The sequence below is a fragment of the Crocuta crocuta genome, unplaced genomic scaffold, assembly GCF_008692635.1.
Source record: "Crocuta crocuta isolate KB4526 unplaced genomic scaffold, BGI_CrCroc_1.0 scaffold369, whole genome shotgun sequence".
Classification (NCBI taxonomy): Eukaryota; Metazoa; Chordata; class Mammalia; order Carnivora; family Hyaenidae; genus Crocuta; species Crocuta crocuta.
The window spans coordinates 353,882-364,485 of NW_027529441.1; the positions used below are offsets into that span (position 1 = coordinate 353,882).

The 10,604-nt window shown below is 44.2% G+C and overlaps 1 pseudogene; it reads right to left on the reverse strand.

Moving 5' to 3' along the window:
- Positions 1–5,092: 5,092 nt before the first annotated feature.
- LOC144228378 (ubiquitin carboxyl-terminal hydrolase isozyme L1 pseudogene) lies at positions 5,093–10,111 on the reverse strand (annotated as a pseudogene).
- Positions 10,112–10,604: the final 493 nt, after the last annotated feature.

Genomic DNA, 10,604 nt, shown 5'->3' on the forward strand with positions numbered 1-10,604 from the left:
CTGCCTGCACAGCTCCCCCCACCAGCACGCTCAGTCCACAGCCTCCCCTCGAAGATGTCTGTGATGCTGTGATTTCTAGTCAATACACATTTGGTCTTTGTCCCCATCTGGAGCCCACAGCTCCAGAAACCCTTGGAATTTTCCTAAGTGACAATAGCGATGAGGTGTCTTGATGTTCATGACAAAGCCCTCTCTACCGCCCGTGTGTTTATGTCAACCAGGTAACTTGTAGAAAGTGCCTAAGGATCAGGGCTGGTTGCCAGGGAAATAGAGGCTGAAACTGTCAGTCCCGGGGTGCCTGGGTGGCTTAGTCAGTTGCGCATCGGACTCTTGGTTTTGGCTCAGGTCATGATCTCACGGTTTATGAGCTCAAGCCCCGTGTTGGGCTCTGTGCTGACAGCTCAGAGCCTGGAGCCTGCTTTGGATTCTGTGTCTCCCTCTATCTCTGCCCCTCTCCTGCTCACACTCTGTCTCTGTCTCTCTCTCTCTCTCAAAAATAAACAAACATTTAAAAAAATAAAAAAAAATTTTAAAAACTGTCAGTCCTGCTCCCTGACCTTGGGGAAGGGAGAGAGAGTAGAGGTTGAATCAATTGCCATTGGCCAGTGATTCATCCATCCTGCCTATGTAATGAGGCCTCCATAAAAACCCAAAAGGATGGGGGTCAGAGAGCCTCTGCGCTGGTGAATAAGTGGAGGTGCTAGGAGAGCAGCGCGCTCAGTGAGGTCACGGAAGCCCCGCACCCCTCCCCCATCCCTTGCCCTGCACATCTCTTCCATCTGATGGGTCCTGAGTTACAGCCTCTTATAATAAAGCAGTGATTGGTGAGTAGAATGTTTCTCTTGAGTTAGTTCGGTGAGCCTCTCTAGCAAGTTAATTCAACCCAAGGAGGGATTGTGGGATGCTCCAATTTATAGTAAATCACCAGAAGCACAGGTAATAACTTGGACTTGCTGAAGGGGCAGGGGTGAGGGAGAGTCTAGTGGGACCGACCCCTTAACCTGTGGGATGTGACGGAGTCTGCAGGTAGGTAGTGTTAGGATTGAGCTAATTGCCTGTGGTGGTGGAGAAAGCACATAGTGGAATTGCTTTCCCTTATCTTTGCCTCTCGTGGAAGTGAGCATAAGTTGGGGCGCCTGGGTGGCTCAATTGGTTGAGTGACCAACTTTGGCTCAGGTCATGATCTCACAGTCTGTGAGTTCAAGCCCCACACTGGGCTCTGTGCTGGCAGCTCAGAGCCAGGAGCCTGCTTCAGATTGTCTTCCTCTCTCTGCCCCTCCCCCACTCATGCCCCCCAAAAGAAAAAGTAAGCATTAAAAAATTTTTTTGAAAAGGAAGTGAGCATAAGTTTACATGACTTCTGTTCACTCATATTTTCCTTTTGCTCTGGGTTTTTTACATAACTCACTGTTCAATCAGTTGTAGTCATTTTTTTTTATTTTACCCTTACAGTGTATTTATTAGATTAAGAGAACATCTTTCCTGGCTATAATTATTTCTAAGTATTCTTTTCCTTATTGTGGTAAAATATAAAATAAATTTACCATTTTTAAGTGAACACTTTAGCGGTATTAAATACGTTCACATTTTTCTGTAACCATCGCCACCAGCCATCTCCAGAACTTTCTCATCATTCAAAACTGAAACTCTATTCCCATTAAACAACAACTCCCCATTCCCTTCCCCCAGTCCCTGGTACCCACCCTTCCACTTTCTGCCTCTGGGAATCTGGCTGCTCTGGGCATCTCCTGTAAGTGGAATCATGCAGTATTTGTCTTTTTATGACTGGCTGATTTCACTTAGCATAAGGTCCATCCGTGTTGTGGCGTGTGTCAGAATTTCCTTCCTTTGAAAGACTGAAAAAGGGGCACCTGTATGGCCCAGTTGGTTAAGCGCCCGACTTTGGCTCAGGTCATGATCTCACGGTTCGTGGGATCGAGCCCCGTATGGGCTCTGTGCTGACAGCTCAGAGCCTGGAGCCTGCTTCAGTTTCTGTGTCTCCCTCTCACTCTGACCCTCCCCTGCTCACGCTGTGTGTGTGTGTGTGTCTCTCTCAGAAATAAATAAAAACATTAAAAATTTTATTAAAAAGACTGAATAATATTCCTGTGTCTATATATATATATATATACCACATTTTGTCTATACATTCACGCATCAGTGGACATTTAGTTTGTGCCGTACTGGTTTCGATGCTCCCTTAGATCCATGGGAATTCCCTCAAGTTGGTTCTGAGTTTTCATGACAGGGCACCACTGCTCTGTGATCTTGCTTTCTGGGGTAGAAATGTCACTCCTCTCCTACATTCCTTGCTGGAGACCTGGAGTTTGGTCTTTCTCAAGGGATCCTGGGCTCCTCTTCATTGGGAATGGCATTTAGACATCAGCATGTGGGTCTGTGACTACATGTGTCTGAATTTTCCTACTAGAATCCATTCCTTGAAGGGAGCAGCCACATCTTACCTTTGTTTTATCACAGTACCTTACCCATAGCAGGTATGGAATCAGTTTTTACTCCTTTAGATTTGAAAAATATCTTCACACTTGATCATCGATTGAACACCTCATGACGTGTAAACTGTAAACACAGTTGCCAGATTCAGGGGCATCTGGGTGGCTCTGTCGGTGGAGTGTGCGAGTCTTGATCTCAGGGTTGTAGGCTCAAGCCCCATGTTCGCTGTAGAGACTACTTAAAAAATAAAGTCTTTAGGGGAGCCTGGTTGGTGCAGTCAGTTGAGCATCCGATTTGATTTCGGCTCAGGTTCTGATCTCATGATTGTGATTTCAAGCTCAACATGGAGCCCGCTTGAGATTCTCTCTCTCTCTCTCTCTCTCTGCCCTTTCCCCACTTGCTCTCTTTCTAAAAATAAAAAACTTTAAAAAAAAAAAAAACAAAACCCAAACAATTGCCAAATTCAAATCATGGACTGAAAAATATTTTTATAATATTACTCAGTTTTTAACATCTACAAATGTGTCTAGGCACTAATACGACTAAAGAGTAAAAGTGAAAGAATCATATGAGTTTTAAACCACAGGAATGGATATCATGTGTGATTAGTTTGGCCATTTTGCCACCATGTAACTGATTTTTTAAATAAAATCATGATCAGTAATGTTTCTGTGTTATTGCTGCGAACAAATCACCCCAGTATAGTGGCTTCACACAGCAATAATCATTTATTATTTTGATGATTTCCATGGCTGTAGATTTAGATTTCAGAAGTGGTGTGGTTCAGTAGTTCTGGCTTAAGGCCACTCCTGAGGTTATAGTTAGACATTGGCGGGGGCTGCTATTATCTGAAGGCTCGACTGGGGCTGAAGGATGTGCGTGGGTCATGGCTTCCTCACTTGCCTGCACATTGGTGAGAGGCCCTAGTCACTTCCTGTGTGAGCCTTTCCACGGGGCTGCTAGAGCATCCTCACAGCACATCAGTGCTCCCTCAGTGTGGGCGCTCCAGGATTGCCGTGAGAGCTCTTACCACCCAGCCTTGGAAGCCACACGCCACCACTTTCACAGCATTCTGCTGGTCACATAGGCTACCCCAGCATTCTGCTGGTCACATAGGCTACCCCAGGTTCAGGCAGGAAGGGGACCGTGCAAGGGTGTGGACACCAGGAGGCAGGGGTCCATAGGGAACATCTTAGAGGCTGGCTACCAGTTTCATGTTCATATATAAATCTTATCAGAATTCAATAACATTTCTGATGATAACTTCAGAACTGCTTAGAAAAGAAAATAAAATTTAGCTTAATTCAAAGAAGCTTTAGAAGAAACCTAACAGGAGATTTTATCAGAAATTTTCATTCTCAGAGCTCCTGGATGGCTCAGTCAGTTAAGCATCGGCTTCAGCTCAGGCTCAGGTCATGTGAGTTTGAGCCCTGCATCGGGCTCTCTGCTGTCAGCACAGTGCCTGCTTTGGATCCTCTGTCTGCCCCCCGCCCTTGCTTACGCGCACATGTATGTGTGCTCTCTTTAAAAAATAAACATTAAAAAAATGTTTCCATTCTCTTTTGGTGTGCATAAACCTACATTTGAATTTTTCATTAGACTCAGGATTCAGAAAAGCTAACAGAAGTGAAGCTGCCTCTTCCCAATGAATATATGTATCATATCATATCATACGTATATTTTATGTCTCGTGTGAGATGTACATCCCACAAAAACTGACTATTAAGAATCATAGCTAAACTCAATTTGAAAGTCTTTTTGCAAGTGTTATGAAAAGAAATGTTAACGGTATTATTTTTCACTATAAGCATTAATTACCTTTTTCACCTCTGTAAACACTTTTATATGCTAAAAGTAGATTCTATTTGGGGTGCCTGGGTGGCTGAGTCAATTAAGCATCAGACTTCGGCTCAGGTCATGATCTAGCTGTTTGTGGGTTCAAGCCCCATTTCAGGGTCTATAACTGACAGCTCAGAGCGTAGAGCCTACCTTGGATTCTGTTTCCCTCTTTCTCTGACTCTTCCCCGCTCACACGCTGTCTCTCTCAAAAATAAATAAACATTAAGATAAATTTATAAAAGTAGGTCACATTTGTGATTTTTTGGGGGGGTAGTTAAATGAAATTATAGAACTTCTATTCCTAGAAGATCCTGACCCTTTGGAAGCACTTAGACCAATGATAGCAGAGCCCAGTCTGCAATTTGTAGGACAGACTCCATGGATCTATCTTTGCTCGCATTTTTTGGTACCAAGATCAGAGTAGTGTCTTACACATCGACCCAAACTCAAATAATTAGTGACCCCCATCTTGGGGATAGTTATGAAGGGGCCTCGTACAGCAAGATCAGGCCACTTTAAAACACCCCCTAGGGGTGCCTAGGTGGCTCAGTCTTCTAAGCATCTGACTTTGGCTCAGGTCATGATCACACAGTTCATGAGTTTGAGCCCCCCTTCAGGCTCTATGCTGATAGCTTGGAACCTGGAGCCTGCTTCAGATTCTGTGTCTCCTGCTCTCTCTATCTCTCCCCCACTCATCTGTCTCCCTCACTGCCTCCCCCTCTCTCACTACCTCTGTCTCAAAAATAAACATTCAAATTTACATCATGAAGGAGATTTTGGCCTACCATTCCCATCAATAAGTCTATGCCCTGGAGGAGAAGGGAGATTGGAGGTTTAATTCAAATATTTCTTCACATGCACTCAGTGGGTGACTCTCATTGTGTGAACATTTCACCCTGTGTGTGTGATTCTACTACTTTAAGTACATATTTTTAAAAAGTTACTAAGGTATAATTGGCATATAACATTGTATTTGCTTCAGGTATGCAGCATTAACAATTACATATTTGTATATATTATGAAATGATCACTGCATTTCTAGTTAACATCTGTCACTAAATACGGTTATAAATTTTTTTCCTTTGTTTCTTATGATGAAGACTTTAAAGCTCTACTCTCTTAGCAACTTTCAAATATGAAACACAGTATTATTAACTGTAGACACCATGCTATACCTTACATCCCCAGGGCTTATTTATTTTATAGCTGGAAGATTGTACCTTTTGTCCATCAACCATTCCCCCCACCGACCCACCTGTCCCCCCAGCACCCACATCTGTTCTCTGCATCGATAAGCTTGGTTTTTTGTTTGTTTTGTGTTTTAGATTCCACATATATATGGATTTTTTAAAGTGTATTTATTTAATCTCTACATGTGGGGCTTGAACTCATGACCCTGAGATCAAGAGTCGCATGCTCTTCTGACTGAGCCAGCCAGGCGCCCCTACATATAAGTGGGTTATATGGTGAGATTATATGGTATTTGTCTTTCTCTGTCTGATTTATTTCTCTTAGCTTCATGCCCTCAAGGTCCATCCGTGTTGTCACACACAGCAGGGTTTCACTGTATACCGTATCCTGTTTATCTAGCCATCCACCTGTGGACACTTAGGTTGTTTACATATCTTAGCTGTCGTAAATAATGTTGCAGTGAGTGAACATGGGGTGCTTGTATCTTTTCAAATCAGTGTTTTGGTTTTCTTAGAATGAATACCCAGAGGTAGAATCACATGATATATTAGTTTTATTTTTAAATTAAAAAAAAATTATTTTTTGGGAGAGCTCAAGTCAGGGAGGGGCAGAGAAAGGGGGACAGAGGATCCAAAGCAGGCTCTGCGCTGACAAGCTGACAGCAGTGAGCCCTCTGTGGGGCTCGAACTCACAAACCGCTAGATCATGACCTGAGCCAAAGTTGGATGCTCAACCAACGGAGCCACCCAGGTGCCCCTGTTTTTAAATTTTTTTAAAGTAAGCTCTACACCTAACGTGGAGCTTGAACTTATAACCCCAGGATCAAGAGCTTCATGCTCTACTGACAGACAGCCCGGCACACCTTCAGTTTTAAGTTTTTGAGGAGCTGCCATACAGTTTTCCACAGTAGCTGCACCAGCTTGCATTCCTAACAACAAGGTACCCTTTTCTCTCCATCCACACCAACAATTGTTATTCGTTGTCTTTTTGATATTAGCCATTCTAACAGGTGTGAGGTGATATCTCGTGATTTTGATTTGCATTTCCCTCTGGTGAGTGATGTTGAACATCTATTGGCCATCTGGATGTCTTCTTGGAGAAAATATCTATTCAGATCCTCTATCCACTTTTAAATCAGATTGTTTGATTTATTGCTATTGAGTTGTATGAGTTATTTATGTAGTTTAGGTATTAACTCCTTATCAGATAAATCATTTGAAAATATTTTCTCCCATTCGATAGGTTGCTTTTTCACTTTGTTGATTATTTCCATTTCTCTGCAGAAGCTTTTTAGTTTGATGTAGCTTAGTTACTTATTTTTGATAAAACAAGGCCCTATATCGGGGCACCTGGGTGGTTTAGTCGGTTAAGCGTCCGACTTTCGCTTAGGTCATGATCTTGCGGTTCCTGGGTTCGAGCCCCCCGTGGGTCTCTGTGCTGACTGCCAGCTCAGAGCCTGGAGCCTGTTTCAGTCTGTGACTCCCTCTCTCTCTGACCCTCCCCTGCTCACGCTGTCTCTCTCTCTCTCTCCTAGAAATAAATAAAACATTAAAAAAAATTTTTTTTAAATAAATAAATAAAACAAGGCCCTATATACCCTAGTGATTATTTCAACTGGTGCTCAATTGAAAATAGACATAAAAACAACAATCTGTTCACCTCTGGTGTCAGGAAAGAGGACTATTTTTTTAAGTGAATAAATTTTTGTTTAAGGAATTTTACATGTGATTCCTTCTACTGCCAATCACTGTAGTTTCTCCAGTGTCAGAATCATAATCTTCAAAAAAAATCCTTTTAAAAAGAACTTTTTGGGGGCACCTAGGTGGCTCAGTTTGTTGTATGCCCGACTTTGGCTGAGGTCATGATCTCATGGTTTGTGAGTTCGAGCCCTACATCAGGCTCTTTGGCCTGATTACCGTNGCTGAACCCACGAACCGCGAGATCATGACCCAAGCGAAAGTTGGACGCTCAACCGACTAAGCCACCCAGGTGCTCCAAAATAGCCCTTTTAAAAAGAACTTTTGTTCAGTCCACAATTGCCACTGTCAGTCGAGAGTTCTTTTGGTTGGGCCTTTTTTTTTTTTTTAAGTTTATTTATTTATTTTGAAAGAGAGAGAGAGAGAGAGCATGAGCAGGGGAAGGGCAGTGATAGAGGGAGAGAGAGAATCCCAAGCTGTCAGTACAGAGCCCGATGCGGGGCTCGATCCCATGAACCATGAGGTCATGACCTGAGCTGACACCAAGAGTCTGATGCCTAATCATCTGAGCCACCCAGGTGCCCCTCCCTTGGGCTTCTTTGATCTCCACTTGAAAATGGACATACTTCCAAAATTCCCCACTTAAAATCTTTAGACTTCAGTTTCTCTATTTTACGGCCCTAGAAGTCAAACTGTAGGAAGTATACTGATTGCTGTTTTGGCAAATGATCCAAAATTATTATTCCTTACTTGTCTCTAATATTGGAAAGTCTTGTTACTTTCCCTCTGCTCCATGAGCGCAGCAGAAACTGTCATGAGTCTCTTGGTCACTGCTGCATGTCAGTGTAGCCACAGAGGAGTGTTTTGGACAGCTCATGTGTCCCTCATCAACATAGTGTGTAAAGACGGTCCCCTGTTGAAAACTTCAGATTCGTGAGGGTAATTTTGGCAATACTAACTTCCAGCCTTTTTTTTAATAGTTGATTGTCAAGTTGGTTTCCATGTAACACCCAGTGCTTATCCCCACAAGTGCCCTCCTCCATGCCCATCTCCCCCTTCCCCTCCCCCTGACCCCCATCAGCCTTCAGTTTGTTCTTGGCGTTCAAGAGTCTCCCATGGTTTGCCTCTCTCCCTCTCCCCAACTATTTTTCCCCTGTTTTCCCCCACGGTCCTCTGTTAAGTTCCTCCTGTTCCACTTATAAGTGAAAACATATGGTATCTGTCCTTCTCTGCCTGACTTATTTCGCTCAGCATAACACCCTCAGGTTCCATCCACGTTGCTACACATGGCCAGATGTCATTCTTTCTCATTGCCATGGAGTATTCCATGGTATAAATAAACCACATCTTCTTGATCCATTTGTCCATTGATGGACACTTAGGCACTTTCCATGTTTTGGCTATTGTTGAGAGTGCTGCTGTGAACATTGGGGTCCATGTGCCCCTATGCATCAGCACTCCTGTATCCCTTGGGTAATTCCTAGCAGTGCTATTGCTGGGCCATAGGGGAGTTCTATTGTTAATTTTTTGAAGAATCTCCACACTGTTTCCACAGGGGCTGCACCAATGTACATTCCCACCAACAGTGTAGGAGGGTGCCCGTTTCTCCACATCCTTGCCAGCATCTAGAGTCTCCTGATTTGCTCATTTCAGCCACTCTGACTGGCGTGAGGTCGTATCTCAGCGTGGTTTTGATTCGTATTTCCCTGATGAGGAGGGACGCTGAGCATCATTTCGTGTGTCTGTTGGCCATCGGATGTCCTCTTTGGAGAAGTGTCTGTTCATATCTTCTGTCCATTTCTTCACTGGGTTGTTTGTTTTTCGGGTGTGGAGTTTGGTGAGTTCCTTATAGATTTTGGATACTAGCCCTTTATCCGACATGTCATTTTCAGCCGTCTTTTCCCATTCCATTGGTTGCCGATTGGTTTTATTGATCATTTCCTTTGCTGTGCAGAAGCTTTTAATCTTGATGAGGTCCCAATAGTTCATTTTTGCTTTTGATTCCCTTGCCTTTGGGGATGTGTCAAGTAAGAAATTGCTGCGGTTGAGGTCAGGAGGCTGTTTCCTGCTTTCTCCTCTAGGGTGTTGATAGTTTCCTGTCTCANTCTGTTTTTGTGCCAACACTATACTGTCTTGATGATGACAGCTTTGTAGTAGAGGCTGAAGTTTGGGATTGCGGTGCCTCCCATTTTGGTTTTTCTTCTTCCATATTACTTTGGCTATTTGAGGTCTTTTGTGGTTCCATACATATTAAGTACAGATGCATTTTAGCTGCATTGTGGGGACGGGTTTTAGGGTGAAGGGGTGAGGGGGAGGAAAGCTTCTCTGCCTTGCAGAGCGCCACAGCAGAAAAGCAGACCTCCCCTTGCTCCCTGCTCAGACCTTGGTGGCATCCTGCAGCAGTGAGTCCTCTGAACTGGTGCCTTGGTTTACCAGAAAAGGCATCCATCCATTGAGTTCACAGACATGACCAGCCACATTGTTAAGCAGGATCAAATGAAAATTCACTCTGCCGTGCCCCTGACATCGGCCTTCCTGGGTCACCACACCGTGGGCTGCCTGAACAGCCTCATTTTTTTTAAGGCATTTTGCTCAGCCTTCAGGAGACAGCTTCTCTGTTTAAGGACTGACCCCATCCTCACACTCCAGTTGTCTGGGTTACTGGCTGCTGCACGTGTAAGTCCAGGGCTACCCATTCCCAGCGGTCCACTTCATGAAGTGCCACCTTGGGACTGACTTCTTGTCCCTTCCATTCTCCAGTCTGCTTTTTCCCTTAAGTTCTCCCCCTGGGCCATGCAGGGAAACAGCGCTGGCACTGAGCCCAGAGCCACCTCCAGCCCCAGCACGGCTTTGTCCCATGGGCCGGCGGCCCCCAGCCAGGCCAGCACTGCGTTCAGCATCTCGGGGTTAATCTCCATCAGTTTGAGCTGCATCTTCGCAGACTGCAGGCCAAGCCACTACCCAGAGAAGAGGAAGAATAGCCAAGAACAGAGAAGAGAGGAAACAGCCAAGAACATGCAACTCTTGATCTTGAGGTTGTGAGTTTGAGCCCCACGTTGGTTGTAGAGATTGTTTATAAATAAATAAACTTAAAAATTTTTTTAAAGATATGTAAACTTCAATAAAAAAAGTAATTTGCATGAAAAAAAGGTTGATTCCACCTTTCCCCAAGGTTGGAGGAATTTATCTCATGTTGCTATATTTCTCCACACTCACCAGCCTCTGGTAAGGCCACCTTACCGATGTGCCAGCAGATGGAGAGAAGAACGGATGCAGGGCGTCGCCCGTGCAGAGCCAGCCCCCTCTCAAATCCACAGGACTCCATTTTCTCTCCTTGATCTTACTGACATCAACAGCATTACACCATGTTAGTGACTTGGTGAGAAATCATACCACAGTCCCGTGACCCCTTCCTGCCCTTGCCTG